The following is a 26039-nucleotide window of genomic DNA, read 5'->3' as shown; positions in this document are numbered from 1 at the left end:
TTTATTTACATATCATCTGTTTGCAATTTTTATCACTTCTGCTCTCTGCAAAGCTGTTCATAAACCATTAGATCATTTCTCTTGATGCTTAAATTAAAATCTAAACTTATTCTAGTCAGCTGACAGAAAGCTAAAATATTTTTGTTCAAATTCATTTGACAATGTGTACTTTTGACAATGTGTTTATAGTCTTCACTTATAATGGAAAGTGATACTGTAGCCATCCTTTCAAATGGAGATTTCTGATTTTTTCCATAGCCAGTTCATTCTATTTTCCCATGCGGTATTCATTAAACCAACTTTGTTGATTTTCATTATATCCCTAGAGTGTTAAAACTTTTCTTCACACTTCTGCAATTGGTTAGCAGTATCAGCCAAGCTTTGCTTGACATTTCTCTATTACTGTACATCAACTCTATGCTAGTCCTGAAATATTAAGAATGTCCTCCTACTGGAGGAATGATCCTTCTCTCCCTCTCGTAAATCCTCACTCAGTCACAAGTCTCTCAACCACCTCAAAGCACATCTCTACCCACACCTCCTTTACCATTTTGATATTTGTTTACTTATCTTCTTTTCCTGTCTTCTAGCAATAAGGGTCCCTATGACTTTCTAATGCTAACTCGCATTAAAATACTTAAAATTGAAAAAGTTGATTATTCCTGTTATATATGACATTCAAGTTAGTAATGAAAAACTTTGAAGAAAATTCCCATCACTTGAGAACAGCCCCAGTATACACTATGCTGCATTTCCATCTGTAGTTTCATTTGTTAATAGTATTTTATTTGCTTTTATGTTTTGATGTAATTGTGACGTTAAATATTCAATTTTGTTTTCTTTTCACTTCCCATTATACCATAAGCGTTTCCTCCATGTAATTACAACCTTTCATAAACTTTTGGGTTTTTTAATGGTTACATGACAGTCCCTTAGTAGATACATGTATTATAGATTAGTTGGACCATCTCTCACTGAATTTGAGAAGCACAGGATGGAGTTTGGTGCCTGAATCTGACTACTTCCCTCTTCCTGTGGATAGAAAATATGCACAGAGAATGAAGAGACAGATGGAATGCAAAGTTCTGATCCACACTGTGGTTATCAGCCATCGATCATAGCAGAATGCTAAGTGTTATCTAGCGAGAAGGGTTAACTGAAAAACTTAGACAAAAAAGGACAATGTTCTTGGTTTCAGTTTTGTAATAATTTAGAATCCATAATCTATTTTGAATCCATAACCTGGGAGCATAAACAATGGAGCACAGTAATTTTGTGCCAAGACGTGAAAAAGTTCACTGTAACCCTGTGCTTCCCGTATCCTTCGAGGCAAGAAGAGAGAAGGGAATCTGTTCATGCATCCTGTTGCCTCCCCCAGAGACTGGCACTTGAGACATTGGCAAAATAAGAAATTTAGATGGTGGCCCTCATCTCTATGTCTTCTCGTGGCTTGTTTTCTATGCTGCATATTTTAATCCTTTTCATTTCCATTCAAGGTTTGAGCCCCACATTTTGCCCCTCTCCCCAGTGCTGAATCCTGGGTGGGCTCTTTCCAATGACTCACCTTCCTCTGCTTGGAGCAGGGCGCTCAAAAGGGAGAGGCATCTGTCTAAGTTAGGCTCATTCTCATGCCTTCCCTAGAGTCTCAGTGCCTTGATCTACTTTTTGTATTTCTCCATCTGTTTCAGGATCCCAGGAGGCAGTGCGTACGGTCTTCACTTCCTACACTGGAATTCTGTAGGCCAGTGGTTTCCTAAATGTGGCAGCATCAGTGCATCACCTGAGACTATATTAGAAACACAGATTCTCAAGCTCCACCTAGATCTGTTGGATCAGAAACTCAGGGAGTGGGATGCAGAAATCTGGGTTTTGGCCAGTTCTCTAGGTGATTCTAAAGGATGCTGAGTTTGAGAACCACTGCTGTAGACCTGTCCTTGAAGGATATACCTTCTTTGTTTGCATATTTATCTTAGTGATTACTTGTCCTCAACAGATCCTCAAACTGAACTCTTGTTGAGGCAGCTGCAGCTTGCATGCTCAGGTAGGAAGTCCATCTTTTTACTGTGTGCTTTTCCCCCCAGATTTGCCTTTCCTCGATTTTTAAGTTTCTAGGCCTTGAGTGGATTATGTTCACTTCATTGGTAGCAAGGACATTCACCTCTGCCACCTTCATCCCTATTTCAGTAACAAATGCCTAGAGTGTTCCATTTGTCTCTCTCATTCTGCACTCTTTTCAAAGAAGCTCAGCAGTTTTTAAGAGTGTAATACTTGGCTTCTTTTCTTTTCTGTATGTGGTGCTAATACCCTTGACTGGACCACAGAACCTTCCTTCCTTTCTCTTTCCCTTTGCTTTTAGCCCCGTTCATTTGTTTTCTTCATGATATCATTCCAGATTTTGTCCTTTGAGATATTCCTTAATAAGAGATATGAAGTTAGCCATTTCAGAAGCTGCCAAAATATCCAAACTTCAAACAAATCTTGTCCACATGTAGGTCTCCAAGTTGGATGATTCCACCTATCAGCCCAACTGTTGACCCCATCTGGACTCGTGTTGGTAGCCCAGCCTGGTATTCCTTAAGGCAGTTTCTCAATCTCAGCACTACTGACAATTTGGGCTGGATAATTCTTTGTTCTGGGGGGTATCTTGTGCATTGTAGTATGTTTAACAGCCAGTACCCCACCCAAAATCATAATAATCAAAGAAAAATGTCTCCAGATATTCCCAGATGCCCTGTGAGGTGGGGTGCAATTCACTTAAGGTTGGCTATATGCACCCCCATGTTCATAGTAGCATTATTCACAATAGCCAAGTCATGGAAACAACCTAAATGTCCATCAACAGAAGAATGGGTAAAGAAGATGTGGTATATATATATATATATATATATATATATATATATACACACACACACACACACACACACACAATGGAATATTACTCAGCCATTAAAAAGAATGGAATCATGCCATTTGCAGCAACATGGATGGACCTAGAGTTTATCATACTAAGTCAGTCAGAAAGAGAAAGAAAAATATGATATCACTTATATGTGGAATGTAAAATATGACACAAATGAACTTATCTACAATACAAAAACAAACTCACAAATATAGAGAACACACTTGCCAGGGGGAGGGGGGTGAGGGAGGGAAGGACTGAGTGTGGGATTAGCAGATGCAAACTATTATATATAGGATGGATAAAAAACAAGATCCTGTTGTATAGCTCAGGGAACTATATTCAATATCCTGTGATAAAGCATAAAGGAAAAGAATATGAAAAAGAATATATATATGTATAACTGAGTCACTTTGCTGTACAGCAGAAATTAAACACAACATTGTAAATAACTGTACTTCAATACACTTTTATAAAAACACTTAGGGGATTGTGACCAGACCTAGATGGAAAGCTGCAAGGGATCCAAGCACCAAGAAGTTTGCACCAGCCATACCCTCTCTCCTTTTAGTATAAAAAAAGCCTGAATTCTAACTCAGCAGTGTGGCTGACAGGGTCTTTGTGTTCTGGTCGGGTGTCAGGCCTGTGCCTCTGAGGTGGGAGAGCCAAGATAAGGACAATTGGTCCACCAGAGATCTCCCAACTCCACATAATATCAAACGGTGAAACCTCTCCCAGAGATCTCTATCTCAAAGCTAAGCCCCAGCTCCACTCAACGACCAGCAAGCTACAGTGCTGGACACCCCATGCCAAACAACTAGCAAGACAGGAATATAACCCCACCCATTAGAAGAGAGGCTGCCTAAAATCATAATAAGATCACAGACACCCCAAAACACACCACCGGGTGTGGTCCTGCCCACCAGAAAGACAAGATACAGCCTCATATACCAGAACACAGGCACCAGTCCCCTCCACCAGGAAGCCTACACAACTGATTGAACCAACCTCAGCCACTGGGGGCAGACACCAAAAACAAAGGGAACTATGAACCTACAGCCTACAAAAAGGAGACCACAAACACAAAAAGTTAAGAAAATGAGAAGACAGAGAAACACACAGCAGATGAAGGAGCAGGGGAAAAACCCACCTGACCAAACAAATGAAGAGGAAATAGGCAGTCTACCTGAAAAAGAATTCAGAATAATGATAGTAAAGATGATCCAAAATCTTGGAAATAGAATGGAGAAAATACAAGAAACATTTAACAAGGACCTAGAAGAACTAAAGAGCAAACAAACAATGATGGACAACACAATAAATAAAATTTAAAATTCTCTAGAAGGAATCAATAGCAGAATAACTGAGGCAGAAGAATGGGTAAGTGACCTGGAAGATAAAATAGTGGAAGTAACTACCGCAGAGCAGAATAAAGAAAAAAGAATGAAAAGAGGGGGAGGTGAGGAAGATGGTGGAAGAGTAAGATGCGGAGATCACCTTCCTCCCCACAGATACATCAGAAATACATCTACACGTGGAACTGCTCCTATAGAACACCCACTGAACGCTGGCAGAAGACCTCAGACCTCCCAAAAGGCAAGAAACTCCACACGTACCTGGGTAGGGCAAAAGAAAAAAGAAAAAACAGAGACAAAAGAATAGGGACAGGACCCGCACCAGTGGGAAGGAGCTGTGAAGGAGGAAAGGTGTCCACACACTAGAAGCCCCTTCGCGGGCAGAGACTGCGGGTGGCGGAGGAGGGAAGCTTCGGAGCCACAGAGGAGAGCGCAGCAACAGGGGTGCGGAGGGCAAAGTGGAGATATTCCCGCACAGAGGATCGGTGCCGACCGGCACTCACCAGCCCGAGAGGCTTGTCTGCTCACCCGCCGGAGCAGGCAGGGGCTGGGAGCTGAGGCTCGGGCTTCGGAGGTCGGATCGCAGGGAGAAGACTGGGGTTGGCGGCGTGAACACAGCCTGCAGGGGGTTAGTGCACCACGGCTAGCTGGGAGGGAGGCCGGGAAAAGTCTGGAGCTGCCTAAGAGGCAAGAGACTTTTTCCTGCCTCTTTGTTTCCTGGTGCGCAAGGAGAGGGGATTAAGAGCTCTGCTTAAAGGAGCTCCAGAGACGGGCACAAACCGCGGCTAACAGAGTGGACCCCAGAGGCGCGCGTGAGACACTAAGGCTGCTGCTGCCGCCACCAAGAAGCCTGTGTGCAAGCACAGGTCACTATCCATACCTCCCCTCCCGGGAGCCTGTGCAGCCGGCCACTGCCAGGGTCCCGTGATCCAGGGACAACTTCCCCGGGAGAACGCACCGCGCGCCTCAGGCTGGTGCAAGGTCCCGCCGGCCTCTGCCGCTGCAGGCTCGTCCCGCAATCCGTACCCCTCCCTCCCCCCAGCCTGAGAGAGCCAGAGACCCCGAATCAGCGGCTCCTTTAACCCCGTCCTGTCTGAGTGAAGAACAGACGCCCTCAGGCGACCTACATGCAGAGGTAGGGCCAAATCCAAAGATGAACCCCAGGAGCTGTGAGGACAAAGAAGAGAAAGGGAAATTTCTCCCAGGAGCCTCGGGAGCAGCAGATTAAATCAACTTAATGTACCCTGAATCTGTGGAACACCTGAAGAGACAATGAATCATCCCAAATTGAGGAGGTGGACTTGAGAGCAAGATATATTATTTTTTCCCCTTTTCCTCTTTTTGTCAGTGTGTATGTGTATGCTTCTGTGTGAGATATTGTCTGTATAGTTTTGCTTTCACCATTTGTCCTAGGGTTCTCTCTGTCCGTTTTTTTGTTGTTGTTATTTTTTTTTTTTTACTTTTTTTAAAAAAAGTTTTCTTAATAATTATTTTTTATTTTAATAACTTTATTTTATTTTATCTTACTTTATTTTATTTTATCCTCTTTCTTTCTTTCTTTCTACTTTTTCTCCCTTTTATTCTGAACCGTGTGGACGAAAAGCTCTTGGTGCTGCAGCCAGGATTCAGTGCTGTGCCTCTGAGGTGGGAGAGCCAACTACAGGACACTGGTCCACAAGAGACCTCCCAACCTCATGTAATATCAAATGGCAAAAATCTCCTAGAGATCTCCATCTCAATACCAGCACCCAGATTCACTCAACGACCAGCAAGCTACAGTGCTGGACACCCCATGCCAAACAACTAGCAAGACAGGAACACAACACCACCCATTAGCAGAGAGCCTGCCTAAAATCAAAATAAGTCCACAGACACCCCAAAACACACCACCAGATGTGGACCTGCTCACCAGAAAGACAAGATCCAGCCTCATCCACCAGAACACAAGCACTAGTCCCCTCCACCAGGAAGCCTACACAACCCACTGAACCAACCTTAGCCACTGGGGACAGACACCAAAAACAACAGGAACTACAAACCTGCAGCCTGCAAAAAGGAGACCCCAAACACAGTAAGATAAGCAAAATGAGAAGACAGAAGAACACACAGCACATGAAGGAGCAAGGTAAAACCCACCAGACCTAACAAATGAAGAGGATATAGGCAGTCTACCTGAAAAAGAATTCAGAATAATGATAGTAAAGATTATCCAAAATCTTGGCAATAGAATAGAGTAAATGCAAGAAACATTTAACAAGGACCTAGAAGAACTAAAGAGGAAACAAGCAATGATGAACAACACAATAAATGAAATTAAAAATACTGTAGAAGGGATCAATAGCAGAATAACTGAGGCAGAAGAACGGATAAGTCACCTGGAAGATAAAATAGTGGAAATAACTACTGCAGAGCAGAATAAAGAAAAAAGAATGAAAAGAACTGAGGACAGTCTCAGAGACCTCTGGGACAACATTAAACACACCAACATTTGGATTATAGGGGTTCCAAACGAAGAAGAGAAAAAGGGACTGAGAAAATATTTGAAGAGATTATACTTGAAAACTTCCCTAATATGGGAAAGGAGATAGTTAATCAAGTCCAGGAAGCACAGAGTCCCATACAGGATAAATCCAAGGAGAAACATGCCAAGACACATATTAATCAAACTATCAAAAATTAAATACAAAGAAAACATATTAAAAGCAGCAAGGGAAAACAACAAATAACACACAAGAGAATCCCCATAAGGTTAACAGCTGCTCTTTCAGCAGAAACTCTGCAAGCCAGAAAGGAATGGCAGGACATATTTAAAGTGATGAAGGAGAAAATCCTACAACCAAGATTACTCTACCCAGCAAGGATCTCATTCAGATTTCATGGAGAAATTAAAACCTTTACAGACAAGCAAAAGCTGAGAGAGTTCAGCACCACCAAACCAGCTTTACAACAAATTCTAAAGGAACTTCTCTAGGCAAGAAACACAAGAGAAGGAAAAGACCTACAATAACAAACCCAAAACAATTAAGAAAATGGTAATAGGAACATACATATCGATAATTACCTTAAATGTAAATGGATTAAATGCTCCCACCAAAAGACATAGACTGGCTGAATGGATACAAAAACAAGACCCACATATATGCTGTCTACAAGAGACCCACTTCAGACCTAGGGAAACATACAGACTGAAAATGAGGGGACAGAAAAAGATATACCATGCAAAAGGAAACCAAAAGAAAGCTGGAGTAGCAATTTTCATATCAGAAAAAATAAACTTTAAAATAAAGACTCTTACAAGAGACAAAGAAGGACACTACATAATGATCAAGGGATCGATCCAAGATGAAGATATAACAATTGTAAATATTTATGCACCCAACATAGGAGCACCTCAATACATAAGGCAAATACTAACAGCCATAAAAGGGGAAATCGACAATAACACAATCATAGTAGGGGACTTTAACACTCCACTTTCACCAATGGACAGATCATCCAAAATGAAAATAAATAAGGAAACACAAGCTTTAAATAATACATTAAATAAGATTGATGGACTTATTTGATATTTATAGGTCATTCCATCCAAAAACAACAGAATACACATTTTTCTCAAGTGCTCACGGAACATTCTCCAGGATAGATCATATCTTGGGTCACAAATCAAGCCCTGGTAAATTTAAGAAAATTGAAATAGTATCAAGTATCTTTTCCAACCACAACGCTATGTGACTAGATATCAATTACAGGAAAAGATCTGTAAAAAATACAAACACATAGAGGCTAAACAATACACTACTTAATAAGGAAGTGATCACTGAAGAAACCAAAGAGCAAATCAAAAAATACCTAGGAACAAATGACAATGGAGACACGACAAACCACAACCTATGGAATGTAGCAATAGCAGTTCTAAGAGGGAAGTTTATAGCAATACAATTCTACCTCAAGAAACAACAAACATCTCAAATAAACAATCTAACCTTACACGTAAAGCAATTAGAGAAAGAAGAACAACAAAACCCCCAAAGTTAGCAGAAGGAAAGAAATCATAAAAATCAGATCAGAATAAATGGGAAAGAAATGAAGGAAACTATAGCAAAGATCAATAAAACTAAAAGCTGGTTCTTTGAGAAGATAAGCAAAATTGATAAACCATTAGCCAGACTCATCAAAAAAAAAAGGGAGAAGACTGAAATCAATAGAATCAGAAATGAAAAAGGAGAAGTAACAACTGACACTGTAGAAATTCAAAGGATTGTGAGAGATTACTATTAGCCACTATATGCCAATAAGATGGACAACCTGCAAGAAATGGACAAATTCTTAAAAAAGCACATCTTCCCAAGACTGATCCAGGAAGAACAAAAAATATAAACAGACCAATCACAAGCACTGAAATTGAAACTGTGATTAAAAATCTTCCAACAAACAAAAGCCCAGGACCAGATGGCTTCACAGGCAAATTCTATCGAACATTTAGGGAAGAGCTACTACCATGTTCTTGGACTGCAAGAATCAACATTGTGAAAATTACTATAGTACCCAAAGCAATCTACAGATTCAATGCAATCCCTATCAAAACTACCGATGGCATTTTTCACAGAACTAGAACAAAAAAATTGCACAATATGTATGAAAACACAAAGGACCCTGAATAGCCAAAGCAATTGTGAGAAAGAAAAATGGAGCTAGAGGAATCAGGCTCTTGGACTTCAGACTATACTACAAAGCTACAGTAATCAGGACACTATGGTACTGGCACAAAAACAGAAATATAGATCAATGGAACAGGATAGAAAGCCCAGAGATAAACCCACACACATATGGTCACCTTATCTTTGATAAAGGCAGAAAGAATATACAGTGGAGAAAAGACAGCTTCTCCAATAAGTGGTACTGGGAAAACTGGACAGCTACATGTAAAAGAATGAAATTAGAACACTCCCTAACACCATACACAAAAAAAACTCAAAATGGATTAAAGGCCTAAATCTGAGACAAGACACTTTAAAACTCTTAGAGGAAAACATAGGAAGAACACTCTTTGACATAAATCACAGCAAGATCTTTTTTGACCCACCTCCTAGAGTAATGGAAATAGAAACAAAAATAAACCAATGGGACCTAATGAAACTTAAAAGCTTTTGCACAGCAAAGGACCATAAACAAGACGAAAAGACAACCCTCAGAATGGGAGAAAATATTTGCAAATGAAGAAACTGACAAAGGATTAATCTCCAAAATTTACAAGCAGCTCATGCAGCTCAATACCAAAAAAACAAACAACCCAATCTAAAAATGGGCAGGGGCTTCCCTGCTGGCGCAGTGGTTGAGAGTCTGCCTGCCGATGCAGGGGAAACATGTTCGTGCCCCGGTCCGGGAAGATCCCACATGCTGCAGAGCGGCTGGGTCCGTGAGCCATGGCCGCTGAGCCTGTGCATCCGGAGCCTGTGCTCCGCAACGGGAGAGACCACAACAGTGAGAGGCCCGCATACCGCAAATAAATAAAATAAAATAAAATGAAAAAATAAAAATGGGCAGAAGACCTCAGTAGACATTTCTCCAGAGAAAATATACAGACTGCCAACAAACACGTGAAAGGATCCTCAACATCACTAATCTTTAGAGAAACGCAAATCAAAACTACAGTAGGTAAAAATTCACACCAGTCAGAATGGCCATCATCAAAAAATCTAGAAACAATAAATGCTGGAGAGGGTTTGGAGAAAAGGGAACCCTCTTGCACTGTTGGTGGGAATGTAAATTGATACAGCCACTGTGGAGAACAGTATGGAGGTTCCTCAAAAACTAAAAATAGAACTACCATACGACCCAGCAATCCCACTACTGGGCATATACCCTGAGAAAACCATAATTCAAAAAGAGTCATGTACCGCAATGTTCATTGCAGCTCTATTTACAATAGCCAGGACATGGAAGCAACCTAAGCATCGATGAATGGATAAAGAAGATGTGGCACCTGTATTACAATGAAATATTTCTCAGCCATAAAAAGAAATTGAGTTATTTGTAGTGAGATGGATGGACCTAGAGTCTGTCATACAGAGTGAAGTAAGTCAGAAGAGAAAAAACAAATACCATATGCTAACGCATATATATGGAATCTTAAAAAAAAATAAATGGTTCTGAAGAACCTAGGGGCAGGACAGGAATAAAGACGCAGACGTAGAGAATGGGCTTGAGCACACAGGGTTGGGCGGAAGGGTAAGCTGGGACGAAGTGAGAGATTTTACACTACCAAATGTAAAATAGATAGCTAGTGGGAAGCAGCCGCATAGCACAGGGAGGTCAGCTTGGCGCTTTGTGACCACCTAGAGGGATGGAATAGGGAGGGTGGGAGGGAGACGCAAGAGGGAGGAGATATGGGGATATATGTATATGTATAGCTGATTCACTTTGTTATAAAGCAGAAATTAACACACCATTGTAAAGGAATTATACTCTAAATAAGATGTTAAAAAAAAGAATATATTATATATTTTGTATTCATGATATTCATTTAAACATGATGATTAGATCAAATTTGTCAGTTTGAAAAAATGCCAGTGGAATTTAGCTGGATTTGGGAGAATATGATCTGAAGTCCACCAGCTCCTTTTCCTAAACCTAAAATAATAAAAGTCATAAAATGTATGGGTTCAAAAAACCACAGCTACAGAGCTGATAGAGAAAATTCTTATTCCAAATAAGAATAACCTTTATCTTACCGAAGGTAAAAGATTTCTGATATATTTTTATTTAAAATAGTTTTCATTTTATTGTGTTTTGTGACACAAAAAGTAACCTATAACTTCTTAAATAACAACATCGGAAAATAAGAGCTCACACATCTAAAAATCATTGTGTGCCAGATACAGTTCTGTACACGTTCTACATAGTCACTCATTTAATTGTCAGAACAACCCTATGAGTAATATAAAATTATTATTATTATTATTATTTTGCGGTATGGGGTCCTCTCACCGCTGTGGCCCCTCCCGCCGCGGGGCACAGGCTCCGGACGCGCAGGCCCAGCAGCCACGGCCCACGGGCGCAGCCGCTCTGCGGCACATGGGATTCTCCCGGACCGGAGCACGAACCCGCGTCCCCCGCATCGGCAGGCGGACTCCCAACCACTGTGCCACCAGGGAAGCCCTAAAATTTTCATTTTATAGTTATTGAAACTGAGGTCCAGAGACTTTCAATAACTTGCCCAAGGTCACACAGTCAGTAAGAAACAAACATAGATGGGATCTGAATCCTGGAAGTCCAGCTTCAGAGTCTGTACCGTTTGAGCACTTTCTATATGTCAAGCTCTTACTAAGTTCTTTGTTTACCTTACCTCGTTTCAATATGCGTATATAACTTTATTTTTAGTATAAAATCAACCATAAACTTCTTTTTCTTTCATTTGTTTCAAACCATTATGCAATGTGGATATACCCCGTGAATTTATCAATAAATCGCAAATAAATCTAAAAAACAAAAAAACACTTAAGGTTGGCTAACTTATCCTCCCTGAGCCATCTGTGAGAAGACCAGAGCTTACCATTCCTCATGGCATCTGCTGAACCTGCTTCAGCACTGCAGTAACTGTGTTATCTTGGAACCAGTGAAATAATCCCTGGAAGTTTCCACTCTGCTTTTCCTAGTCATCCCTCCCACGGCTGTACAGATTGCATGCAGCCCTCCGTGTGGCTCTGCCAGAAGCTTCCTAACAGTCCCCCACAGCTGGGCATTAGTCTCCTGTTTTCTTTCTCTACTTTTTTGTTGGATTTTTTAAGCCTCAGCCACATCTCTTTTCTAACATCAACTTTAAAAGCATTTAAAACATTTTAGTTTCACATCTGTCCAATTTAGCCTCTAAAATCTCAGCATTTCTCCTAAAGAAATAACTCCTTTCTTTCCACTCAGTCATAGCATCTTCCTTCATTTTTCTTTCATTTCTAACAGCTAGTGTTCTAAAGGCAAGATCAAAGGCTGTATTTTAAGCCAACTCCATTCTTCCTTAACTCTGTAAGCAAATCTACCCTAGAAATAGAAAGTTCAAGAAAATGGCCTTTTAAGCATACTTCCTAGCTGAATGCTGGAAGATAACGAGCCAGGGATTCAGCTCCTCTTTACTAGTATCTGGGTCAGGGTCTCTTAAATCCATATCATAATCAGCTGTGGATTTAAGAGATCATATCTCATTTGAGAAATAAGCATTATGAAAAAAGTCAATTTGAGAGCATTTGGCAGAAAGCCCCAGGAACCTGTGGGCAAACTCCCTGAAACAAGAAGCTGGTCCTTCCACAGTCCTGTCTCGGGATGTGTGATTCCCAGCAACATTAAAAGGAGACACAGCTGGATCAGCTGAGCAAGTGTTCCCAGTGCCTAGCGCTACCCTGCAGGCCAAAACCTCTCTCTCATTCTCTCTACTCTGATGGAGTCTAGCTGGGCTTTTGCTGTTGCTGTTGATTTTCTACTTAAAGTCCAAGTAATCCAATATTGGCCTCAGCAGCACATTGACTGCAAGCCACTGCCACCAAACAAGTCAGGAACAAAGGCCTGCCCACTCATACCAAAGTGGTCATAATAGCTGTACCAAGATCTGTGGTCTCGTGTTCAGGTCCTTTGCTCTCCAGATGTCTGTAATTCATCTTAAGGTTTCCAGGGCACTGCCTTGTTGGGATCAGGATTCTAATCCTTCACCCCATCGTCTCCACTAAGTGGGTATCGAAGTACCAACCTCATTGATAGCTGGAGAGAATCCAATAAATCCAAAATACATGGCAACTGGGAAACTTCACTGCAGAAGTCAGAACAGGGCTGCCCCCTCCCCCCCTCTAAACTAAAGAGCCTGGAGCCCAGTGCCACACAACTGTGACTCACCTGTCCAGTCACAGCGGGACCCCCGACTTGCAGCATTATTAACACAGGAGCCTGGAATCACGTGCACACAAGAGCAGTGGCCTGCAGCCAGGAAGCCTCCCCACTATGGAAAATGGCCCGGTGGTTGTTTAACTTCCCACAGTCCAGTAAGTCAGCCTCTTCCTGGATGAAAAAGACAGGGAGTGAAGAGAGAGGCCAGATTTGCTCACGCCAATAGCTGTCACTCATGGCTGTGTCCTCACGGAGAACATGAGAAGCAGAAGAGATATGGCCCCTTCTCCACACTGATTCTTTAGGCTGTATAGATTTTCCCCCATTTGAAGAAAGCTTTTCTATGTGCCAGGTACCAGTTTAAGTGCTTTCCCTACAGGAACACATTTAATTTTCCCCAACCAACCCAGGGAAAGGCCAACATGACCTCCAGTTTACAAAGGAGGAAATTGAGGCTGAAGTAAATAATTTGAGATTTGAACCCAGGTAATACATCTCACCCTGTTATTACTAAATGGCTTTCTTTTAGGTCCTCAAACAAGACATGCTCTTTCCTGCCTCAGGACCTTTGTACAAGCTGTGCCTTCTGCCTACAATGATCTTCTTTTTCTCCTTCAATGAGCTGCACCATCCCAGCTTTCAGATTTCAGCTTAACTAGAATTCTCTGATTAAACAGCCTAATCTGATATCCCAGATGAGATCAATATCCTCTATTTTTATGGATAAAACTCATCACAACTCTCGCCATTTCAATTTTCTACGCATAGAGAAAAAACTGGGAGTGGTACTTTCTAAAATTCTAACAGTGATGTCACTGAGTGATAGAACGGCAGTTGTTTTTGTTTGGTTGGTTGATCTGTTTTGTTCTTATGTGCTTGTTTTTGCTTTCTATATTTTCCAAGTTGTCCCGTGATTAGAATATACATCTTGTAAGTAGAGTAGTTCCTGGTAATAATGCAGATTGAGGTATGCCAGTGAGTGTCTGGAGTGAACAGAAATAGAGATCAGTGGCTTTGTGGAAATCACTGAGTTGCAAGGTCAGAGAGCCAGATGGGTCACTGATGCAAACATTACAAATACCAAGAAAGGTGGGAGAGAAGAGGGGAGCTGGGAGCCGCGTGCTGGCGTGGCCTGAAGGGAGGCAGAAGAGAGCCATGGAAAGTATCCAGTGACGTAGGGTAGGGTATGGAAAAAGGGTATAAGCAATTAGGTGGAGCAACAGCAATTTAACAAACAGTCTGCAAGGGCCACTGAGGCTCAAGGGCAGATAGATCCTTCCCCTTATGCAGCTGCACTTTGAAGGTAGAAACAATAGCGGCCCCTGTTGGAGAGGACTGTGCAGGTGGGAACGCCTACTTTCCGTTTCCGTTCATGTGAGGAGATGGACTGAGAAGGCAAAGACAGAGGTGAGTTCTCTCACCTTGGCACGGGGGTCCAGAAAGCACAATGCAAAAAAAGACAAGACAAGGAGGATGGAAAGGCCTGACTCAAGAAGGAGGGGTCTGATTGAGGCAGGAAAGAAGGGGCTAAGCACAGCTCGACATGGGTCTTCTCTTGGCCCAGGCAGCGTGATTAGAAGCACAAAGGACTCAGAAGACGGGGAAGCGGGCTGGGCACACGCGGGGCAGGCTCTATGAGCATGCCACACCTGATGCAGTCACGCAGGACCTCAGGCTTCGTTTCATGCTCTGTTGTCACTGCCTTGAAGTTCTTAACCGTTTTAGAACAAGGGGCTCCATCTTTTCATTTTTGCCGCGAGTCCCACAAATTACATGCCTGTCCTGGGGTAGACGTGGTTGATAGAGGCAGTATGGATGCGGGCGGCTGCCGGGCAGACAGAATCTTGTTGCTGGGGAAGCCTGGGGAGGTTGATTCATTTAACTGCTCTCTATTGAAGAGCCACTATGTGCTGGATACACTGCTAGACACTGCAGAGGATAAAAAGATGAATAAGAATTTGCCTGGGTTCATGCTCTGATTTATAAGGAATTTGAGCCATTACTCTCCCGTTGGAGGAGTTTTGGAACAGCATCAATTGAGGTCACCTTTTGTGAGACAGAACTCCAGTGTGATTTGGGGGTTTTATATATATAGACTTCATACGTTTTTGTAAGTGACTTCAAAGGAAATGTTTCATTAAAATTGATAGCTAGATATGTAAACACTGGCCATTGATCAGCTCTCATATTATCTAAAGCAGATTTGAAAGATACTTCGTTCTTTGCCAAAAACCATCTCTTTGACATTTGAATAATTAATCCTTAGAAATTCACCATTTAATTATAAGGTTTGGACTATAGTAGCTGTGAGACATGAAAGGCTTTTATGAGTCTGTATTGCGAGCTGATGGAAGATACAAATTTGAAAAGAGATGTTTAAAAGCAGAAAATATTCTGAGCCAGATAATAGTTTAATGATGTCATGGAGAAAAGATTTGAGGATAAGCAGAGCTTTAAGACATCCCTGGAGAGACCTTCAGTTAAACAGTTTTTACTCTGCTTTTTTCTTCTAGCAAGGTTATTCCCTCGAAGCTGCTAGCACAAAAATCAGAGAGCTTTCTAGATACCAGTGCCAGCTAATCTGAGAGAGGTGATTTCCTAGACAGTGTGCTCTGCTAGAAAACGTACAGAACCAGGAGCCAGAAGATCTAGGCTGTGTTCCTAAAACAAAGTGCTGCGGGTCTCTGGACCCCAGCTTACCCATCTGTAAGGAGACGTGTCATTAATGATGTCAGTCTCTATGCCAAGCTCTGCCCTGCCCAAAGGGCATCTCTGGTCTCCTACAACTTGCGAAACTCAGCATCCCACAGGGAATTTGAGCTTACTGGTAATTCCAAGCAAGAGAATTAACCTCCAAGAATGAACGTTTTTATTATAAGATGTGAAAGAAGAAGGAAAAGGTAAAAGGAAAGAAGATGGCAATGGTGAAGACAGTGACAAAGCTTAAGAGCGTAAGCCACACACTGAACACCTCTGCCAAGTCCTGGGAGATAACATCCTCACAGTCACATCTGCCTTGAGGTCCTACTTTAGGACTTGAGAACAATGGAGGAGTCTTATACTGCAGAACAGTAAATAGTTTAGGATTGAATGTTAAGCATCTCTGTAATTAAAGGCCCTGCATCCTCCCAGCCATCAGGAATTTCTCACTGCTCTCCTTTCTGTAAGACATCAGACTCCCTGCTGCCCAGCAAGCTCCCTTCAGTTTACTTTAGAAATTCAGTTCCTCTCAGTTTCTTCTGTAGCAGAATTTAACTTACACAACATCTATTCAAGGTGTAGGCCAAATACTCATTAATGTACTCTGCTGAACAAAAGGCCATCTCCTCTGGGTTTCACCCTTCCCTGGCATAAGAATTAGCAGAGTTCTTCTAAATTCCACCACATGGTGTTAAAGGAAGAGTTGAGAGCAGTGGTCCTCAATCTGGGGTGGGTTGGTGGGGACGGGAAGCACAGTCGTGCCCCTCCTGGTGATATCTGGCAACATCTGGAGACATTTTGGTTATCACAACTGGGGAAGGAGGGTAATACTTGCATCTAGTGGGTAGAGACCAGGGATGCTGTCAAACATCCTACCATGTGCAGGACAGTCCCCACAACAAAGAATTATCTGACCCCAAATGTCAACAGTGCAATGGTTGAGAAACCCTGAAGAGTTATTTTCCCACTGATATGAATAAGTTCACCCCACCGCCACTGGAAGGCAGAAGAGTTTAGTCAGTTTGGGTTTTAAATAATAATTTTTTCACCAATCTATGTTCATTTAAAAATAGTTTGTACTTGTCTTTGTCATTTGAGGGGTTTGGGATACAGAAGTTGTAAATGAGATCTGTGTTTCCTAAGGAATAATTTATATGACCTCTGGGTTTCTAGCATTGCTATTATCTCTGATAGATTTATCTGTTTGAATCTTAACAGTTACATGTTCAACAGCTCTTCAGATTCAACATGATGAAGACTATGGCTTCAGCTTTGTCTTGGGCCTCCATCCCTTCTCACCTGAATCCTACCACCTATCCTGTCATTAGGTTCGATGCAAGTCTGCTCCTTCTGCAAATATTCCCCATCTCTCTAAGTGATGGTATCACCCACCCAGTCCCCCAGAAATCACCTGATCCTTTATGTCCCACTCACCCCTCATTCAGTTGGCCACCTGGTCCTGCAGACTCTCCTTAGCCCCTTATCTATGTATCTGTGTATCTGTCTATCTACTTACCTACCTATTGTCTATATATCTAATCCATCTATTTGATCACTCTAACCTTTCTATCTATCCACCCATCTTTCTCCTCCAGTTCAGTCCCTCGATACTGACATCTGGGTTAGTTCAATAACTCCTTCTGACTATGCTTCCTTTCTCCAGGCTGACCGAGCTGCAATCCATAGCTATGCTGTGACCAGGGTGATGTTTTTGACAAAGCAAATCCGTTCATAACTCTCCTCTATTTTAGAAAACTTCAAATATGCTTCTTGGCTTTCAGGGTGAAGTGCAACTCTTTACCTGGGTGGAATGATCTGACTAACTCTTGCTTATCTCTGTCCTCCTCCCCCGCCCTGCCCCCAGTCACTTCTTCCTGTGGAATTCTTTGGTCTAGCTCCTTTGCGCTATGTAGCATATTACCTCGGTGCCTGTCCTGTCTCTGGGCCTTTGCATATGCTGTTCTACTGAGACTGCCCTTCCCTACTCCTTTTGCTCACGCCTGCTCATTTTGAAATCTCAGCTCTGCCATTATCCCTCCGGAGAGCTGCCCTGCATCACTTCGGCCATTGTTCCCCCCATGTGTCCTTCAAAATGCATGGTAGAAGGGTTCTTTGGTCACATAAACTTGGGGCGTTACCTCTCTCTGGAATTTATAATAAATATTAGAATATTAAAAGGTCTGAGAAAGAGTACAGTAGAAAGACCTATTTCACTATCTTTAACCCAACATTCCCCAAACTTACTTGAACATTTAACTTCTTTTTTTCACAAACCCATTATCACCTTCTTTGGAAAAATCTGGCTTAATCTGATTTAGAAAGAACCTCCTTTGCTCCTGTAGTATCCCAGACGTTGCTGTATCATAGTACTTACCACATATGTCACTATAATTGTAGAGTCATTTTCTAGAAGTTCTCTCATGTAAGTGCCTTAGTGAGAAAAATCATCCCCGCGCTTTTGCCAGTGTTATATGTTCTACACCTGGGATACATTTTAAATATCTGGTATATGTTGATAAATACATTATTGGGCAAAATGGACCATCTATTTTATTGCTGTTGATAATTAACATATACTATTTGAATAGAGTGTGTAATAAAATTGTTTTACCAAAATAGTCCCATATCCAACATAGGATATAATTCATAATATTATTGCCATGCTTTCTGAGAGTGCCATGCTTCTGCAAATTTCTTAATGCCCTTATCTTGAAGGTGAGAGCCTATCTACCCTTGGACTGACATGTCAACTTGGCTTCAACACAGACGTTTCTTTATTGTTTTGGGACTTGTATTTAGATTTGTTGCTGTTGCTTTGTGTTTTGTTTTTGAGAAGACCATGACTATAGAATACACCAAGTGTATTTAACATGAAGAGAATGCTTACACTCCACATTTACCAGCAGGGTCCTGAGAACGTGGAGGTCTCCCCCATACCACTCAGTTGAGGGGTCCTGGCCTACCAGCCCATCCCCCAGGGAAAGATTCTTCCTTCACCTCTCACCATTGGCAGACCCCCCTACTACTTAGGAGACCCCAACAGCCTCCACGCATATGGGCTGAGGACCCCTCCTCTCTTATGGGTCAGGAGATCTGGATGTGTGCAGACAAGTTAACAGTGGGGAGAGAAAATGTGCAAAGTGTTAAAGGTGACTCACCAGTTTGAAGGTGGAAAAAACAACATAATCAGAAAAGGTAGCTCTCCGTGAGGGACCCTTAAAAAAAGAAATCAAAAGAACTCTAAAATAAAATAATATAAATTCCTAGGGAGACTAGAGAAGCTATTGCAAAGGAGCAATCTGTGAAAAAGAAAGAGTTCCTGGAACTCAAAAACATTGCTGAAAACTGAATTAAGTATCTTGCAGCTCAGATGGAAGAATTATCACACAGAGGAAAAAAATCTCAAAGAAATAGAAATTATGAGTGGATAGTGAAAGCTCCGCATGGAGGATACATCCTATTGTTGGTAGAGGGTGAATAGGTTCAACCTTCTTGTAGAGTAATTTGGACTCTCCATTTAATATTAAGTGGCATATGCCCTATTATAAAGTACTCACAGTTCTAAGAACTACCTTACAGTATAAGGGCACAAGGCAAGAAAAAGAAGTTCAAAATGCTTTCTCATTGCAAGCTTATTGTAATAGCAAAACCTCACATGCAACCAAAGTGTTCATCAATATGGGATTTTTTAAATAAATTAGGGCATGCACATAAATAAATATTTAGCCACTAAAAAAATGAGGAGATGTATGTATACCGACTTGGAATATATTCCACAAAAGTACTATGAAAAGAATAAAAGCATATTATACAGCATTATATAGCATGATCTTGTTTTGTTAAAAAATTTTAATGGTGTGTATTAGTGTATATGTCTAAAGGTTTATGTATGTGTATTTGCTTTCATAAGCATAAAACACAATTTAGAATGATACCCTCACATACTATAAACAGCATTACCTCTGGGAAATGAGGCTGGGATGTTGGACAAGACATTCACTTCTTTATATACTTCAGTATAAATCTGTGAGGTTCTGAACTCTTTTACTTAATTTTGGGGCTCTTTTGTATTTCCAAATTTTCAGAAATGAAAATTGCTTATTTAATTAAATTTTTTACTGTTTAAAAGCTAGAAAGAAATCAAAACACAAGAAGCCATGTATAACTAAACATGGCAAGGCAATGGAAGGGTTTGCTGAGTTCTCAGCAAAGGCACAGAGTCAAAACTTGGAAAAAAACAACAGTGAAATTCCAATACCATAAGGGAAGCTATTGGAAATGTTTATAAAATTCTTAAAACACTAGCAGCAAAAAAAAAAAAAAAAAAAAATTAAAGCTACTGTTAGCAAAATTATCAACAGTCATGAAAAGCCAATCAACTATGACTTTTTAAAGAAGAGCATACTTTGGGTCAAATCAAGACCCAGAGTCAGAGACAAAAGAGTTTGAAGATGGCATGTTTTGTGACCATTTAAGGAACACTTTGATCCAAACGGAAAGTGCAATTCTTTGTAAGGTAATTTTTCAGTTTGGACTCAATAAAGACAATCATAACTATCGCATGTTAAGCACTTAGAATGGGCAAGGTCTCTGCCAAGTGCTTTGTATGCATTATTCCTCTGATAAGCACAGCAATCTTAGGAGAGGTGCAGGTGCTACTGTTATTTCCATGTTATAGACAAAGGCATTGAGCTACATAAAGGTTGATGTATATATGTGTGCTCTCATAAACCTAAAAATCATAAGGTTAAATAATTGGTTAGAGGTCACCCTGGAGGTCAGTGGAAGATCTGAGACTGGACTCTTGGCCTCTGATACCATTGCCTTTACCTTCTGTGTGGGAGCCGTGGGCAGAGGCCCTGAAACTCTCAACAACAGCAGCACATAAAGGACACGTGATCAAAGTGAAAAGGATCCACTGTTCACAAATTATTATTATTATTATTATGCAGTAATTGTCATATTCTATCTTTTATAAAACATGCATTGGTTTCCTTAAATTAATTTCTCAGGTAATATTTTTTGGGGGAGAACTGTTTTTGTTTTTGTTTTTTAATTTTTATCGGAGTATAGTTGACTTACGATGTTGTGTTAGTTTCTCCTGTACAGCAAAGTGAACCAGTTATACATATACATATATCCACTCTTTTTTAGATTCTTTTCCCATATAGGTCATTACAGAATATTGAGTAGAATTCCCTGTGCTATACAGTAGGTCTTTTTATTTATTTATTTTATATACAGTAGCATGTATATGTCAATCCCAATCTCCCAATTTATCTCCACCCCCAATTCCCCCCTTCCCAGGTAATTTAAAAGATTATTGGTTCCCAGCACTCCTGGGACTGAGATAAAGAATAAGTATTCCTACCATAGCAATAAGCACATAATTAAAATTAACATAAAATAGAATTAATTCAATATTTGGAATAAGAAAGTAGCAGCCACTTCATCTCAAAACTTATAACTTGGACATGTAAGAAGTAGCTTATTGTGTATTATAGAGAGGAATAAGTGTATAAGGGATTTGACTCCATGTGTTACATTATTCAAACAATTACAGTTGTACTGATGCAACTTTTTTGCATGTCATAAAAGTTTTAAACAGCAGACAACTCAAGCTAAATATTTCAATCAGCAGAGAACATTCCAAAATTACTAAGTTGTCTATTTTTTAGTAACTGTCAATTGTAGGTTACAGATTGTAACCAGATGGTATCAGCCACAGGCACCAGGGTGAGAAGTTGAGAGAGATGTGTGGTGCAGAGAAAATCCTTCGGTTGGACATTTTGGCCTAGACATCAGTTGCTCCAGGACTGTCAGTTGACAGATTTCAGTGATCATCAGAGCACAGGAGATTAGATTTCTAACAAGGAGACCAGAGTTGGTATCCAAGGCTTTGGACAACGTCCATTCCTATGGACCTGGCAACTGAATCAGGGCCAAGTGCTACCATGACTTGAGGATGGTAACTTGCTGGCCTTGCCTTCTGAGTGTGGCTTGGGGTGCTGGGTGAGTGTGGTACAGGCAGGGGGCCAAGATGTGCCTCTTATCTCCCCAAGGTGGGAGCAGAGGCTAGGCTTCCATAGCTAAAGTAATCCAGGATTGGTATCAGAAGAGCCCCAGCCATGACCCCCGGAAGACTCCCACCAGGTGGAAGAATGGACTCTGTTGAAATGTGCAAATAAGGCAAATGGTGGTTTGGTCTCTCAGTTCTCAAAGGAGCCAGTTCCTCTTGCTCAGAGCCTGTGCCCTTGATGATGTCCCTTTGCCTGGTGTGCTCCACTCTCCCCATTTGCCTTCTTAACTCCTACCCTGGGGTCAGAATAACACCTCTCATGGCATTCTGAGTAATGTGAATCAGTGCATGTGAAAGCACTTAGGACAGTTTCTGATGCATGAAGCACTCAGCAATCTTAACTGTTATCATTAACATGAATTTTTCTTCAGACATTATCCTAACACTTCCTCAATTAGACTTCCCTGATTTCTCTTTCTAGATTGGATCCTCAAAGACCACCTTCCCTCCTCGCTGAGCACCTTGTAAGGTTGCATTATATCATCACACAATACTTCCAAATGTATAGTTGTCTCTCCAGTCAGACAGACATTATCATGCGGGCAGGGGATGTATTAGGGCCTAGCACGGGGGCCTTCACATACCAGGCACTCAAGAAACATTTAGCAAATGAGTTAATTATTAATTTTAAGGGCTTTCTTTCTCCTTTAAGAACTCAGGTTTTCTTTTTCTAATGTGGAAGAAAGCTTAGAAAAGCAAAGGTGAGTTTTATGGTTTTTAATGATCTGTAAAACCTCACCGCCACAATGTTCTTAATGGCTTTATTTATTTTGTACCGCAAGAAAAATGATTGGTACCACCGTATTAGGTAGCTACATAAGGTAGTCTCACGGGTGGCTCTGAATAGTTTTCAAAGTAGTCAATGATATTGCTGTAAAATTGTTGCCCAAACGAGGAGCTCTTATTCAATGAATTCTTGAAGTAATGGACAGTTTTCTTTGTTAATAGTTTTGTAGTTAAAGAAGAAGCTATTCTATGAGGCAGTACTAAAAACTTTTCTCAGTAGGTGAGAACGTTCTAAATTTGTTTCCTAGCAATAATTTGCTTAAAAGAGCTGAAGCGGTCGAAATTTCAGAGGAATTTTCGATACACTTTTTGTTTGAGGGGCAAGAGCGGGGTGGGGATGGGGTGGGGGAGTGTATGTCAGGGGGAGGTCAGAGGAGTGGTCCTAATTCCGTAGACTCGGTGACACGTATGACGTCTTGCTGAATCACACCATAGGATCCATCTAAAAGATTCAGCTCCATAAAAATGCACAGTGCACCTACCTTGTGTAAAAACTCGAAGAATTATCTTTGTTCTTCCTGGGCCCAGCCGTTCAATAATTTAGCACTTTATCAATCTAGGAAGCCCATCCCCAGCCATCTTCATGATTGTCAATGAGGAATTAGGTGGCTTACTAAAATATTGAGGGATTTTTCAATATGGGTTTGGATCTAATTCAAATTGCACTCAGCAGTTGGAGGAATGAAAATTCGAGGAAGGCCATCTGGGAGAGAAATTTGGGAAAATGGTACAGGTTTGACTGCCAAGAGTGGAGACATCTTACCCAAGCAAAACTCTCTCTGTAGCTACCTTCCTAGTTCCAATTCCATGGACTTATCATGTCTTCTTAATTTGGTTTTCCAAATTGACCTACTGATGATAATAATAACAGTAACAATACCAGGTAGCATTCACTGAGTCCTCACTATAGGCCAGCCTTATACTACTATTTTACATGTATTATCTTATTTAACCCTTACAACAATTCTTTGAATTAGCCACTATTGTTATTTCTCTCCATCCCAGAGCACTGAATCCATTTGCAAAAGTCACTATTACTAAAAATGGCAGAGCTTGGAAAAATATTGCTCACTGAAGTGACTAATCTGCCTCATCCAGATCCATGTGGGTGGCAGGACAAGATCTTTTTGTCAGGCTGAGGACACCACGACTTTAGTGTTCAGTCTGGGAGATGACCCGGAACCATTTGAACCTCACAATGCAAATAGCTCATGTCAATCATGGGGACTTACCTGCCGTCCCCAATTAAACCTACTACCTTGAAAAATACCCTTTTGGCTATAACAACAATAGATTAAAAAAAATGGATTTGGAAGTGAATTGTCTGGTGGGCTGCCACACTGAAAAAATTGTCTGCACAACTGGCAAACTCCTTCCAAGCACGGGCACAGTCTAATTGTTCCTCTCTTTTCACTGCCATCTTGAATAAAGAGAAACTTGGCATTGATTTCAACACCCTCCCACCCCATACTCACCAGAAAAATTGGAAAAATTTTCTTGGAAAAGAAAATTTGTCCACTTATCTCAATAAGCATGAATTGAGAAAATCATAATTTTTAGGAGGAGTTTCAGTTAATGGAACAAAGTGTCAGAACTGGGCCTTCAAGAACAAGGTGCAAAGTCAGTATGAACCAGAAGCAAGAGGATGATGAGTCTGAGCCATTGGCCTATGCAACTAGACTCCATATCTCCTCTTGCCAGGAACAGACCTGGGAGACAAAGTGAACATCAAGTGATCTTGAAATTCGGGGATGTTCGGGGCAGGGAGCTGAGTGTGCAATGAGATACCACAGTTGACTTACATGCTTTCTTTGTGGGTTACATCTCCCTGTACCTCCGAGAAGAGTTCCCAATCAAAATGTTTTCATCTCTAAGCTTCTCAATTTTTCAATCAGTGGCAGCACCTCTGAAGGCAACTCAGTGACCTTTCACTTGTAATTGGTTACTGTGTATTTTTTTTAACACACTTTTTTCTCTCTTTGTTTCAGAGGCTACCCTTTAAAGAGAGGCATTTCACTTGCAGCAAAATGTAAGTACATGTCCACCTTGAAATGGTGTCTCCTTCTCAGCTCTAATTCCTAAAACCTCCTAATCTTTAAGGCTCCCATCTCACATTGCTGCATTTTTCAAGTCTGGCTCAACAAATGCAGTTTGAATCTAATATTTCACACTCTTGATTTGTATGACTTCGTGGAACATTTTATACACTGTTTGGGAAACAGATTGAACCTGATTGTGGTTGTGACTAGGTTGCCTCTAAAAAGCTAGAAAAAAGTAATGAGGAAAAAATTAGGCAATATTCTTTTAGACATTATGACAGTGTGACAGCAAACCTTTGAATATTCAGGTTCTCTCAAAAAATGGCTGACTACTTTATTACTCTTTGCCCAGTCGATCCTTGGAATCACAGACTGTTTTACGTTTAACAATATGGTAGTTATCTTAATAATTCCTTCCTGTGTGTACTGCATTATGGCAACTCTGTAAACCAGTGTTCTTTCTAGAATGAATCTCCTGAGTATTATGTTTCTTTACTCTTGGTACTCCCAGTGTCCCTACACAAATTACAAACCCCCTCTATTCTAAAAGACCAAATAAAATTACACCAGATCCAAACTGGGGAGTTCTGAGTATTTTAGAGTTTTGCCTCTGGGAATTAGGATGTGATTTTTTTTTCTTTTTTAATAAAATGGGTATAAAGGTTTTAACCAGAAAATATGAACATTCCATCTGTCTCTGGAATAATTTGATTATGAAAATCTAAGAACCAAGACATCTAATATTCCTTACCTTGCAACATGTATCACAAATTCTTAAAACAAAACCCCACCACCACCCACGCTAGATTCTATTACCCAAGTTCAAAAAACAGAGGATAAATGTGGGTTCAATATAAAGACTCTAGCTATTCAGTAGTAGCTTAAATGGTAGTGAGTTTCTTGTCACCACAGATAAGTAAGCAGGAGATCAACAACCATAAGGTAGAAGGTTGACTCAGGTGAACCAAGGAGTGTCCATCAACTCCCAGCTCCTGATTCACACAGAATTTCTAGTGGAGGATGCATCTCAGCACTCACTGAAGCATTAATTAGACACTCTTGGACCTGAGAGAATCCAGAGGTCGCACTTGAATTATACGTATTATATGTGTTCTAACAAATTCTCTTTTGAATCATTCAGTCCCTGAGAAAATGATGTGTTCAGCTGAACTGTAAGAAAAACTTAGTTTTCACTGCCTTGCCTGGATGATGTTTTTCGTTTGTTCTCTAGAACAAATTGATCCCACTGCTATTCCCCAAATATTCAAACATCAGCACAAGAAACATCACCCTTAAAATCATTTAAATTTTAT

The 26039-nt window shown here is 40.8% G+C and overlaps 1 protein-coding gene across 1 annotated transcript in view; it reads left to right on the top strand.

Moving 5' to 3' along the window:
• The window catches only part of ANKFN1 (ankyrin repeat and fibronectin type III domain containing 1), a gene marked incomplete at its 3' end in the record, with an annotated part of 433720 nt that overhangs the window by 138409 nt on the left and 269272 nt on the right, over positions 1–26039 (top strand). Inside the window, exon 2 of the mRNA XM_082859995.1 lies at positions 24676–24716. The remainder of the gene's footprint in view (positions 1–24675; positions 24717–26039) is intronic.

This window comes from Leucopleurus acutus (genome assembly GCF_964270905.1).
Source record: "Leucopleurus acutus genome assembly, chromosome: 19".
NCBI classification, from domain to species: domain Eukaryota; kingdom Metazoa; phylum Chordata; class Mammalia; order Artiodactyla; family Delphinidae; genus Leucopleurus; species Leucopleurus acutus.
The sequence above is the reverse complement of the archived record's forward strand: the minus strand, read 5'-3'. Positions and strand labels throughout refer to the sequence as shown.